The 13654-nt window shown below is 35.2% G+C and overlaps 1 long non-coding RNA gene across 2 annotated transcripts in view; it reads right to left on the reverse strand.

The window, feature by feature from the left end:
• Positions 1–3521: 3521 nt before the first annotated feature.
• The window catches only part of LOC125963445 (uncharacterized), a 47908-nt gene continuing 37775 nt past the window's right edge, over positions 3522–13654 (reverse strand). The window contains exons 6-7 of one of the 2 annotated variants that reach the window (XR_007475443.1): positions 13325–13501; positions 3522–3604 (exon numbers count right to left, since the gene is read on the reverse strand). This is a non-coding gene — a long non-coding RNA (uncharacterized LOC125963445). The remainder of the gene's footprint in view (positions 3605–13324; positions 13502–13654) is intronic. The other variant, XR_007475444.1, reaches the window with a different exon arrangement.

Here is a 13654-nt window from a genome sequence, read left to right on the forward strand (position 1 = left end):
AGTTCTAAATGTGGGTATGGTAATGGTTTCTCAATCTTATACATTTACTAAGAAACATTGCATTGTAGCCTGGCAATGGTAGGAGTTTATGGTATGTATAGTGTACCTCAATATGTAAAATATATATACATGTATTTGCATGGTTGCAGATTTCTTCAGTTTGTTAAAATTGTGTGTATTTAAATGCTTATCTTCCCAAATTGTTTAAAAATATTCCTTGTGTATTTGTTAAGACATTTTCTTTTTTTATTGAAGGATAGTTGGTTTACAATGTTGTGTTAATTTCTGCTGTACAGCAAAGTGATTCAGTTATACATATATATACATTCTTTTTTACGTTCTTTCCAATTATGGTTTATTACAGGATATTGAACATAGTTCCCTGTGCTGTACAGTAGGACCTTGTTGTTTATTTATTTTATGTAGAGTCATTTTTGTATGTTAATCCCAAACTCCTAATTTATCCCTCCCCCTCCTCCTTTTCCCTTTGGTAACGGTAAGTTTGTTTTCTATGATAAAACATTTTCTTACTGGTGGGTACAAGTAACACTAATACATAAACCTAAATTGAAAAATTTTACCCCAAATCGTACTAACTTCCTTCATTCACAAAGTGTACATGTAGTTCTTGAATGGCCAAAGCTCATTGAAAAATTTAGAGCATGATATCCAGCTATGGATTAAAACATAGGCATTTTATGCTATCCTAAATGTTCTTCTTGTAAGCTTTTCCCACCTAATACTTTTTTATACCAATTTTAGGCAAAGTTAATTTCTAATTTCATTTCTACATTCCCGTAGTCATGAGCATGTGGTTTTGCTACTGTACTTATTACTCTGCATTATAGTTGTTTATTTGCCTGTTTCTTCACTTGTCTGTATGGTTCTTAGGCAGGGCTTATGCCTTATATTAATGTTTGTTTCCATAGTTTTTTGCACAGTACCAGACACAAAGTGGGTAAAGAATAAATGTTCATTCCATGTATCTTTTACTAACAGTGGGTTTCTTTTCTCAGTAGTATCAAAGGAATTGCATTGTTATCTTTTTTTTTTTTTTTTTTTTTGCCACACAGCATGCGGGATCTTAGTTCCCCAACCAGGGATCGAACCCGTTCCCCTGCAGTGGAAGTGCAGGGTCTTAACCACTGGACCGCCAGGGAAATCCCTGCCCTGTTATCTTAATTGTTTTCCTTTCTCCAGTTTTCTGTACTTGAGTGAATAGTAAAGATCAGTGGAAGACATCTCTTGGGATGCTCATTTGGTTTCATATGAGATTGAAAATAAATATTGAAATAAAGGTTAATCTAGTACTGTGCTGTCTAATACGAAACAAGTAGCCACTCATCACTGTTTAAATTTTAATTAATTGAAATTTTAAAAAATCAGTTTCTCAGCTACACTAGCCACATTTCAAGTGGTCTGTAGTCATGTGTGGCTGAGGGGTACCATATTGGAGAGCACAGATATAGAATCTTTCCATCATCACAAGAAGTTCTGTTGGACAATTTGTCTAGATCATCATCTATATTGTGAGGCTGATCTGGATTTAAATTAATTGACTTGAAACCAGATGGGACTATCAACTCAAGACATGCTGGAATACACTTCATTGACTCAGACTAACAGCAAAGTGTTCAAGGGACGGCAGAAATCATTTTCCATCATCCTTCATACTATCTGCTATCTCCATCATATGTTATCAAAAAAAAGTACAAAAATTATGGGATTACTCTTAAATTATAAACAAATTACAAAGTTTTATTAGAGAAGTTGATTCTTATCCCAAACAAGTAAAGAAAAAATCAGATTAAATATTATTTATGTTTAGCTGCTTTTGAAAAAATATGTATTAAAATGTCACCCATACATATGTTGTGTAGATCAGGGGTCCCCAACCCTTGGGCTGCAGACTGGTACCCGTCTGTGGCCTGTTAGGGACCGGGCTTCACAGCAGGAGGTGAGCAGCGGGCAAGCAAGCGAAACTTCATCTGCCGCTCCCCATCGTTCCCCATCGCTTGCATTACCGCCTGAATCATCACTCTCCCACATCTGTGGAAAAATTGTCTTCCATGAAACCGGTCCCTGGTGCCAAAAAAGGTTGGGGACTGGTATAGATAGAATAAGCATGATGAACACATAATGAAAGGACATTTAAGAATTCATCCTTTCTTCTCCTGGTTACGTGTTGAAGACAAGAAAGAGAAAACTATGACAAAAGAAACACCTCAAGAGTCATTAAGGTTTTAAACTCTTGAGATTGCTTTCACTGAAAAGACTGAAAAGAAATACAATAATTATATGGCCCTTAAGATCCTAGGCTTACAGTGACAAGCTGATTGCCTACAGAGGGAGCAAAGAATGTTGGCCAGAGTTATTACATATTTTTCTATACCCGAATAGAATCATCAGTTCATGACAATTCTCAGCTTCAGAGTACAAAGCATTAAGGGAGACCCATAGGTTTACTCTTTACACTCAAGGGGTATATTTGGAGCCCAAACCCTGAACTAACTGCTTGAAAGATTAAGATGTATATGGCATGTGTCAATTCTAAATTAGCTAGATTCTAAGTACTCTAAATCCTTTATCTCTTATCTTTTTAATCACGTTGTAGATTTTATCAGGTCCATTTTATAGGTGAGTCAGACTAAGGAACAGAGAGGATTGGGTTGGAAAGGTACAGAAGGATTGGAATTTAGGTCTGGCCATTTCAAAAGCCAAGATCTCCGTCCCTCTGTCCCTCGGAGAGATTCAAGAAATGTGTAGACACTTTCGTGAAGGGATAAGCATGTTATTCAAAACAATTTGTGGTAGTTACCATGTCATTGTTAGCAACTAGAGACATCCACAGGGGGCTGATTGTGGACTGAGTTCTAGTAAACCATTTAGAACTGCCACCTGCCTTCTGCAGGTGTTTCACTGAGCCCACCAAAGCCTTACAGCTAAACATGAGGGATGTGGTGAAGATGACCACATCCTTTGCACCCATCTCTAATATTAATCTCACATACGCTGATTGGGAGGAGCTTTGGGCCATACTTCTGTTTATTCATTCACTCATTTATGAAAATATAGTCAATGTATATTTTGTGCCAGACACTGTTAGGTACTAGGGAAACAATAGTCCAAAAAAAAAAGTCATCCCTCCCCTTAGACCAGCTTAGGCCCTAGCCAAGGCGAGCCCAGAAACCCGACCAAAGAAAGCAGAAGGAAGTCTGAGTAGTGATCTGTACTGGGATTTGTTCCCTAGACAGGAAGATCAGCTTAGAATATTTGTTTTAACAAAAGACCTGCTTTGACTTTCGTATTAGATTGGCCTATCTTACACGTCAGAGGAGACAAAAAAACCAACATCCTTACTAAACTATGTTAATCGAACCATACCCGTTAGATTTGATTCTCAGAAATGTCAGGAAATTAGACACCAGAGTCCCTACAGCAGCTCTCCAATAAGACATGTTGCTTGTGAGAGAAGTCAAAGTACAATTAAGAACCATCTCTTTTCATTAACTTCTTTTATTTTACTCACCCCCATGCCTTTCACATTTTCCATATTCCTGTAAGCTTCTTTGAGAGTAGGCTTCTGGCAGTGTCTCAAACTGAGCTGGGAGAAACAGTATGGAAAAACGAAAAGGATAATATCATCGTGCCTCTGCAGGCCCATAAAGTTATTAAAGTTATGTAAATAAACATTTTTTTTCCTGAGCTTAAAAATCACATTTGGCCTGTGTCCTGTATGGTCCCCCAACTCCTCCAAGCCCTCCCCCACCCCCATCAACTACCTCTTCATTTTAAGCTTATCTGATAAGGACCTTGGGATATTGGCCTCAGAATTCCAGGTTGTAGGTTCTATTCTCTGAAAGCTTTCATAGATAAGGACCTTAAATCTTATCAAGGTAGTTCTGTGCCTTCAAGTAATATTGAACCCCACAATATTTTTGTAAGAGTAAGAATCAGGAGTCTCCCTCCCAATTTTACTGTTTTTAGGTTTATTGAGATATTATTTACATACAGTAAAATATACTCTCTTTAGTATATACCATTATATCAATTTTACAAATGTAAAATCATCACTCCAATCAAGACGGAGAAGAGTTCTGTTACCCCCCAAATCCATTCATTGTCCTTTGTATGATTTATGATACACATCTTTAATTAATCACCGTTTGACTTCAAATATTGGGTTGACCAAAAAGTTTGTTTGGGTTTTTTCCATAACGTCTAAATTATCTGGCTTATCCTTGTTTTTAGTTTGGATGTGATAGTCTTTACAACTTCCTACATCTTAGGTGAAAGCCGTTAGACTCTCTCTTGACACTGTATCTAAGTACTAAATTGCTAGAGCTAGAAAATTTGCCTAGAAACAAAACCATTAAAGTTGAGATCCACATAGCTTTGGGGTTTTTTCAGAATCTGTTGAGGTGTCACTTAATATCTGTAGGAGATGTGTTAGCGTATCAGTCATGAAGAATATGGAAAAGATGCAGGGTTACACCAAGTTCAGATATCATTAAATAAGTATTTTGATTGCCAAGGAAGTTCCAACAAGATGAAATACAGTAATAGCCTGAATAGTTTGTGAATGTATGTGACCAGACCAGGGACCTGGACTATGTGTTTCAGAATCCTCAAGAGTAACCTTTTTCGTGAGTTATGAAGTTCCTGCAGTAGACTGCAACAGTGGCTTAATTTGCCCTACTAAGTTAAAGGAAGCCACCTCAGTCCTAGTGCTCATAAAAATTCTGCTTATTAAGTAACCCCTATTAAGTGGGAAGAAATTGCCCTCCTGGAGATTTAAGATCCCTGGACCTCAGGAAGAGTTATAATTCAGTATAGCAATATTTAGAACTAAATCCATGTTGTTAATGCATATTTAAATGTAAAACTAAGTGCTTATTTGATATTTTATTTACTTGTATTATTTAAGACACTTCAGCTTGCTAGAGTTAAGGGGAGCCTTGTGATTCCAATTTAAAGTTGCTAGAAAATAATTGATCTGGATTTGTGAATTTAAGTAAAAATCTTATTAAGTTGAAATACATGGTTGAACATTTAATCACTGGTTCTCCATACTTATAAGTTTAATTTCATAGAACTAAAAGAATGACCTAAGTACTTGGGTACTTTTATCACTCAGACTATTGAAGTACTTTAAAATGAAAGTGAATATATTAAATTTATAAATGAGATTTAATTGTTAATGGCATATAATTAATTAAGCTTCTAAATGGGAGCAAATTTAATCAATGGCCTCTTAAAAGTGTTGGAATTTGCTAATGTGTAAATATAACAGCAAGATTTGTAGCCAGAAATAAAAACTTTAAAGAAGTTTTTGCATGTACAACTTAAATAAATTATATAGTAATTTTTAAATAAAATAAAACAGAATGATCTTTTCTGCACAGAAATAAATCTTGATAATAAGATACCCAAAATATTACATTCCCAGTTCTAGGAAGAAGGATACTACTAGTAACAATTAATTAACTATATCATGACTTTGGCAAAGCTGAATATGAGTGGATACAAGTTTTGTAATAATTGGTGATAAAAAGAAAATATTAAAGCAATACAAAATTGCTATTTTAAATGGTTGATATATTGTCTTATTTTCTGTCCCTAATGATTGAACAAATGTTAGCACCTAAATATTACACTGTGTTCAGTGAATTTAGGTGAACTGATTTTAGGTGCAGATCGTTAGAAAAATATCCCTTCCATTCTTATTGATACCATCATGTTTGTTATAAAGCCTATTTTTCTTCCTACCAAAGGTAATGTAACGTTAAGTGTTTGTTCAAAACTTAGCGTAGTATTGTGCAAAGTACATGGGCTTTAGAGAAGGACTTGAACTTTAATCTTTCTTTGACCTACCCTTGATCAGTTGTAGGATCTTGGCAAGTTAGTTGACTTCTCTATACCTTAGTTTCTTCATTGAAAAATGTGATTATTACCCCTACTTCAGAAATGTGTTGGGATTAAATTAGATAGTATAGAAAACATCTATTTAAGCACATTGCACAGTTGGTATTAACTAAATTGTTTCATTTGTTCCTGTTAATTTTATCACATTTTATATTTTTATTTGTTCTTATACTTGACTTATACTTACTAGGTATATACCCTGGTCAAATTCCTTAATATCTGGGTGTCTAAATTTCCTCAAAGACAAAATTGAGATTATAAGAATTGTGGTATAGATAAAATGAGTTACTACATATAAATAAATGGTTTAGTATGATGCCTGAATATTGTAAGTATACTAATATTATCTACTGCTATTATTATATTTCTTATAGAATTTTGTAGATTTTTAAAGTCTTCCTTATTCTTAAATACATTGCTTAACATATTGGTCTCCTTAGCATATTAGTCTCCAGGATAGATTCTGGAAGACATGATGTGTTAGACAGTATGAGCTCTTATAATCAATCCCCAAATTTATTAGCAGCTTCTAAAAGTACAGGTTTAAATTTTGAAAATCAGCAGCGGGCTCTTTGCTACCACTTTTTAAAAAACTCAGGCTGATGGAAACTCTACTATTTGAAACGTTATAAGTTTCCCTAGCAAGGGAAAGAAAATCTATAAATCTAAAAAGATTGCCTTATTTCTGCACTTTAGAAGTCCTGTTCCATCGGCCAAAGCAAATTATATATCCACACCCAACTACAAATGAGCAGGGTACTGTAAACCTACCATGGGCATAGAATATTTATGAACAACCTTGATGACTACTACACATTTTCTCAAGTAGAGCAAATATATTTTATGCCATATTCTGAATAAAAGATAAACTTATAAAATGTTGTACCATCAGAAAGACATCACAACACTAAGCACGTTAGGTTTTGTATGTCATTAGAATCTACATAAAATATCAAAAGATGAAATTTTAAAAAGATTATTATCAGTAGTAGTTTAATTGCAGATATGAAAAAGGAAAGAATAATCACCCCGTGGTTTAATCCATGCAATGGTAACCAACCTAATGATTTGTAGCATATCCTTGCTGGTTATACACATATATATATATGCTTGTTCCTATATGTGCATGTGTGCATGTTTATGTGTGGATGTGCATGTATGTGTATAATTTTATAATAAATGGGATCATAATGTGTACAATCTGCTTTTTGTTCTACTTTAGTAATTAATATTGTGGAAAAGAATTTTTTTCTTGTGAATAGGTACACTTTTCAATATCATATATATATTCTATGTCTCACATATAATTATTAAATACTTTATTGTACAGAACTCTGTAGTAAACATCTTGGTATATAAATATTTTCACATAGTTATAATTATTTTATTATTTAAAGTTAAAGACATAGAATTTCCAGATAAAAGGAAAATACATATTGAGCAAAAGGAAAATTTCTTATCACTCCCTAACCTTGACTCAGTTTCCTCTGTTCACTCCTGAGACTGACACTAGTAGGTTCTGAACTAAAGATAGAAATATGATTGTTAAATTTTGACTTCACAATATTCCTGTTTTAAGACCAATTATCAAATTTCCTACTTTGTTATACCTAAACAAAGGGACTCAGGGAAGGGATTGTGAAAACAGAGGCAAGAATTGTTCTGAGATGTTAATGTAGACTGTAACCCAGTGAAGGAGAAAGAATGATTCAGAGGTTAGTCCTTCTTTACCCTGCACCCAGGCCAGTGCTTAAGTCATGCACCATTCGGGCAAAAGGTGGCATCTGAGGAAAGGTTAAAATTGTGATCGTTGTTTATTCTGATAGACTAACTAACTGCCTGGCAACATAACTTGTTTGTTCTTTTACAATCTCATATCCAATGACTCAGTGAAGATATAAAGAATGCACGGTCCTGCAATCCCCACATGAAAGGGTAGCAGTTCTTCACATTTCTGCAAAGTCATGTCATGCATAAAGAAGGATGCCTTCTGCTTTAATGACTGAGTGTAAATACTGCAGCAAGAAACAATGTTTAGAATTAAAATGAACTTAGGGGTGTGGTGTGATGGTGTCACAGAATCACAGCTTGGTAGAGCTGTCTGAAAATTTTTGGTCATTTTTTTTTTTTTTTAAGAAGATGTTGGGGGTAGGAGTTTATTAATTAATTAATTTATTTTTGCTGTGTTGCGTCTTCGTTTCCGTGAGGGAGCTATCTCTAGTTGTGGCAAGCGGGGGCCACTCTTCATCACGGTGTGTAGGCCTCTCACTATCACGGCCTCTCTTGTTGCGGAGCACAGGCTCCAGACGCGCAGGCTCAGTAGCTGTGGCTCACGGGCCTAGTTGCTCCGCGGCATGTGGGATCCTCCCAGACCAGGGCTCGAACCCGTGTCCCCTGCATTAGCAGGCAGATTCTCAACCACTGGCGCCACCAGGGAAGCCCGGTCAATGTTTATATTGATGCTTAAAAGAAAACTTTGATAGTTATCTGGGAATGTAGAATAAATGAGGAAGTTGGGTTGGAAGGATGGGAGGGAATCCAGGCAATAATGGCATAAAAATGTCCAATTTTCTTTAAAACAATAACTATGAATAAATGTTCAAGTTTCGCACAGATGATTGGATTTTTACTTAGCTCCCATGGCATAAATGAACTATGAGTCAAGTACATTCTTAATACTTATCACTGACTCTGTAGTCAAAACTGACATTTTCTTTCCTCTCAAGTCTAAAAGTGTATATAATTTCTTATGCTTGGTTATACCTCTCCAGTTTCTCAGAGTTTTCTCAAAGGATGGAAAATACGTGAGTTTAAAGGGATATATGAAATTTCATAAGTTGTAGATGGTATAGGTGTGGGTGACAGTTTCTGCCAGAGCAAGTGGATTCATAGCATCAGGCTTGAAAATAAGCAGATTACATTTGACAGGAATGTGGAAATGAAATATATACATATTTATAAACTACATTCATCTGTAAAGGAAAATAATTTAGTATTTCAATATAGTGCATGAATCTAAAAAGGGAGGTATCAGAAAAGATGAGGAATTAAAATATGTTTGAAGGAGCATCAAAGGCCTCATCCTGGATTTCACATACTTCTGTTATGTGTGAAGGGACTTGAGGATTCTTGACCTAGTAACTCGTTCAAGTACTTCAGTTCTGACATGTCAAGATAACTCTGAATACATAATTTACAAGTGGTATAAGAAGACTTTACGTTGCTTTTCAGCTCCATGTTACAAAAAGGACGGTACACATCTGGTTTAAGAAGGTTGACTGAGAGCTCACTGTGTTTGCATTCCTTTGTCATTGTAACCAACCCCACTAGCATGGCAGAGACAGTGTCTATATGAGGATATAGTTAAAAGATGGATAAGAAAGAAGAAACAGCTATCCTGAAAAATTTCTGGAAAACAGAGGCACATTAGATTGTAGCGACGAAAAATGCAAAGAGATAGACACCATGGAAATGAAACCACAACTCAGAACAGACACAGGAAAAGCTTGAGGTGAAGCAGGAGGCATTCTCCTAAGAGGTGGAACCGTGGAGAGGCTATGAATCTGGAGATCTCAGGTATAAAAAGCAAACATGAGGAAAGAGGAGTGTGCTGGAAATCAGTGTTATTAATCAGTATACTCTAAATGAATGGCAGGACAGTTCAACCTCATCAACCCTTTGTCTCCATCCCTCAGCATGTAACCAAAGTGTTTACCTCCAGATTAAAACTGAATTATGGTTACCAAAAAAAAATCAAATTATCCTTCTGGGAAGAGTGTGAAATTTTACTTGGTTTGGTAGCACTCCACAGTAAGGTCTTCCTTGAGTTTTACATTGGAGGGTTTTGTGTGTTTGGGGGCAGAGGGGAAAGGATTGACATGCCTTCATATTTGCTCTCTGTTAACACAAAATAAATTAGATTCCATAGTCTTCACGACTTCTAATTAAAGAGAGCTCAAAATCAACAAGTTGAGAGATCTGGCAGGGAAAAAAGAGAACTTTAGAGAACGTAGGCAAATCATACAAAGGACATATTATGAGCAATCTAACCCATCATTGTCAATTTGATTATGTACATCAGCACCACATTATCAAACGGAAGTAGTATGTACGCAGTCAGGTACTGAAAGGATAACTAAGTTTCATTAGCAAGTGGCTCAGATGCTCAGAGCCCCTTCTTGTGCTACGTTCCCTCCTCTCAGTCTGCACCTTATACCCCCCAGGGAATTTTCCATGATCAAGTGACTGAGGAAGAAATAATATGGGCCTGGTTTACAGATGATTCTGCATGTAATGCTGGCACTATCTGAAAGTAAATGGCCACATGTTAGCCTCAGTCTATTGTGACCATGAAGGAGAGTGTGGAGGAAAAATCATCCTAATCAGTTGAATTTCCAAAAGTACATTTTGAAATTCATTTTTTTCATTTTATCTCTCTTTTTGAGAGAAGAAAAGTTGAAACATTTCTGTGTATCTTCCACAGTGCTCTAAGCATACTCATTTGGCATTTAAAATTATTTTTGTTCATTTATCAAAGGAAGATATTTTAATAAAGGTTTAATCCATGGATATGCTTGTGTTCCAATCCTAACAAATTTTATGATAGTAACCGTCCATCTTACTGAGCCAAATTTCACTCTTGAAGCTTCTGAAAGTAAAGAAAAATAATACCAGCTCTTCATAACCTGCATCTCCCTGTGTTTTATGGCCTTTTTCTGGGTGCCCATAGCTCTCTCTCTTGTAGGGTCACTGTGAGGCTAACTGCAAAAATGTGCTTTAGAATTCCGTGAACACCTTGGGCGAGGGCAAAGGAGATGGTCATTACTTCAAGGTATTACTGATATTAAAACTCATATATCTTGTGCCATGCTAGAGGATAGTACCTAAAAATACAGTTGATAGCATCATCTTAGCAGCAATTAAATCCTCAAAAGCACAACGTGAGCATTTTCGTTTTAAACCCAATTGTATTTGCCTTCGTCAGTCTCCCTCAGTTCCACACATGAATGGCCTGCTCTGTTATTATACACCATAGGGATGTTCTGGTCCCAGAGCAGAGACCCTGTTGGTGTACTGTAGAGAACAGATCAAGCATTAATGCATGACTGTGGATCAGCTTTGTAGGAACACTGAATTCCATAAATGGAAGAACATTTTGAAAAAAGCAGTGCAAGAAATTACCAGTGGCTGAACGCAACAACCAATTACAAAGAAACTGGTAGTTTTCCTATACCGCAGGCTGTTTTCCTTTATGCGTTTTGTAAGATGTTACATGACATATGGTCATGTGCACCTCAGGCATTTTTAATTTGGAGAGAAACATGACGGCTGCTCAAAATAAAGGAATCTTTCACATCTTTCAAGTTCCCTGGGCTGCAGCCATGTACTATGTAGAACAGAATTCTGGTTCCTCATGTGCCTGTTTACTTAGATATAGGCTTATCTTAGGCACTGCTGGTATTGATTTTCTATGTACAGGAAGTCCTCATGTTTAGGATAGTCATAAATACTTCAGTAAAATGTATCTCCTATCATCTGCTTCCATTTCAAATAACTACTCATCAAAGGTTGAACTCTTGCTGGAGTTGCTCAGTTCTTGATCTCCCAATTTCTTTTCTAAAATATTCTATTTTGTGTGCTATCAAAGGGGAGTACATAATCAGATTCTTTAGTTAAGGATTTTAGGATAAAGTATAGCTCACTATACTTTTTTAGTATTTCCTTCCAGATCAGTAACAAGTAGAGACATAAATAAAAACACCATTACTCATGAGTAATGACATGTTTCTCTCCTACGAACTCAATAAAGGAAAATTGATCAGCATTAATCATCATTTAGAGTGTTAGTTTTTAGTTTTTGACAGATGTTACTTCATAATTACTTTAAATAGTGAATATTGATAATGCAGAATATGAAAAGATAATTTATAAAATGTTATCAGGATAAAGTTGGAGTGTGCAGTGTTATCTCTTTCCTGAAGCCCATCATCCATTCTGAACAATTTTTTGGACTGATACAAACCATCTCTGCATAAACCAATGAGAATAGGAGCCACATTCATGCCAATAAAGCAAAAAAAGTAAAAGTAAAAGTAAGAAAATCCCCTTCACCCTGAAGCATGCAAATGGCCCCAGCCTTAGCTCCCTAGACTATCTTTCTAAACTCGAGTCCCAGGATATTCTTCCCTAATCTTCCTAAGGTCTTTATTTTGTTCTGGTTCTGTCAGACTTCCTAGTCATTTGAATAAAACTGTTATCTGCTTCCTTCTGATGATTTTCCATAATAAATTAATTTTCTCATGTGACATTAATGTATTGTTATACTTCTCTAAAATATAGATTTCTTGTTTTTCAAAAAGATTAAGCTCCTTTACTATTTTGAATACATCTATTGTATTTTCCACAATTTTTTTGGTACAGATGTATTCAGAGAAAACAATTGATGTTTTTATATCTGATTATATCAAGTATATGTAAAGCAAAACATATACTTGTGTTGATTTGTTATGCATCACTCTTAGTGAGATAGATTTGCTTTTTCAAATATATCTTGTATTTACAAACCAAGACTTGATGTCACAAAAATCTGTACAAATAAAAGGCCAGGAATAATAATAGTGCATATTTCTGGTCACCAATCTAATGACTATGAGCTTCTCATTAAAATTATTTTTACTAGATTTGTATATTTCCTTTATGTCCTTGAGAATACTGCATTTTTTCTAGAAGTTTTCTATGTGACTTATCTACTTATAATTTTTATTAATCACAGATTTTAACCTTTCTAACTCATATTTTATTGTATTTGACTCAATAATTGGCAGTATATATGCTTTTATTTTTTAGGTTTGAGACAAAATTAGGACAATAGCATTTGCTTGTATTTTATTCCCATTTAGAAGTCCTTAAGTGTTTTCTGTTTCTGCATATCGATACTGTATAAGCTTTGAAGAATAAAAGCTGTGCCTACATAGTTGTATATATGTCAGATTTTTATTTTTTTTCCTATGTTCTCCTCCTTTAGCTTAAAAAAAAATCCAACATACAAAAAAGTCTCCAATGTCTCATTACATAACCATTTTGCTAGTCAGTGCTTCCTGTTGAAAATGAGACTCAATTAAAACAATTTCTTGTTATCCACAATCAAAAAGATTAATAGCATTTACTCTGTGCACTCCAGATAACCAACTTAACTCTACAGTTTTGTTCAACTAGTTCCAATCTATTAAATACTATGAACTTGAGAATTTTTCTCAAAGGGTCGATTTCTTAACCATGTATGCTAAAACTTTAGGGTGTTTTCTGCTACAGTATAGCAGAATTGCCAAGCCCTTACTGATCTCTCCAGCAAATCTAATGCTACCTCTTAACTTGAACTGTACACTCCGACACTACCTACCTGTAGTAATACCATGGTGTTTTATGGTGTAATGTTTTAGGTAATCCTGTATTCTCATCAAGATGTTTAGTCTCGAGTACTGTGCATCCTCTTCAGAATCAGACATTTCTGCTTATCACTTAGAATATAAATTAGATACAGCCTCACTTCTGTGGTCCTATAACACTGTTTGTTTACCTAATAGGAGAAAATATGTTGCACTGAAATTATCTGCTTCTGTAACTGTCTCTACTTCTTGAATATCAGCTCTTCAGTAATAGGGACTGGATTTATTAAACTCTGTACTGCTAGCACTTAGCAGCTAAATAGTTGTTCAATATACATTTGCTG

Source organism: Orcinus orca, chromosome 2 (genome assembly GCF_937001465.1).
Source record: "Orcinus orca chromosome 2, mOrcOrc1.1, whole genome shotgun sequence".
Taxonomy (NCBI): domain Eukaryota; kingdom Metazoa; phylum Chordata; class Mammalia; order Artiodactyla; family Delphinidae; genus Orcinus; species Orcinus orca.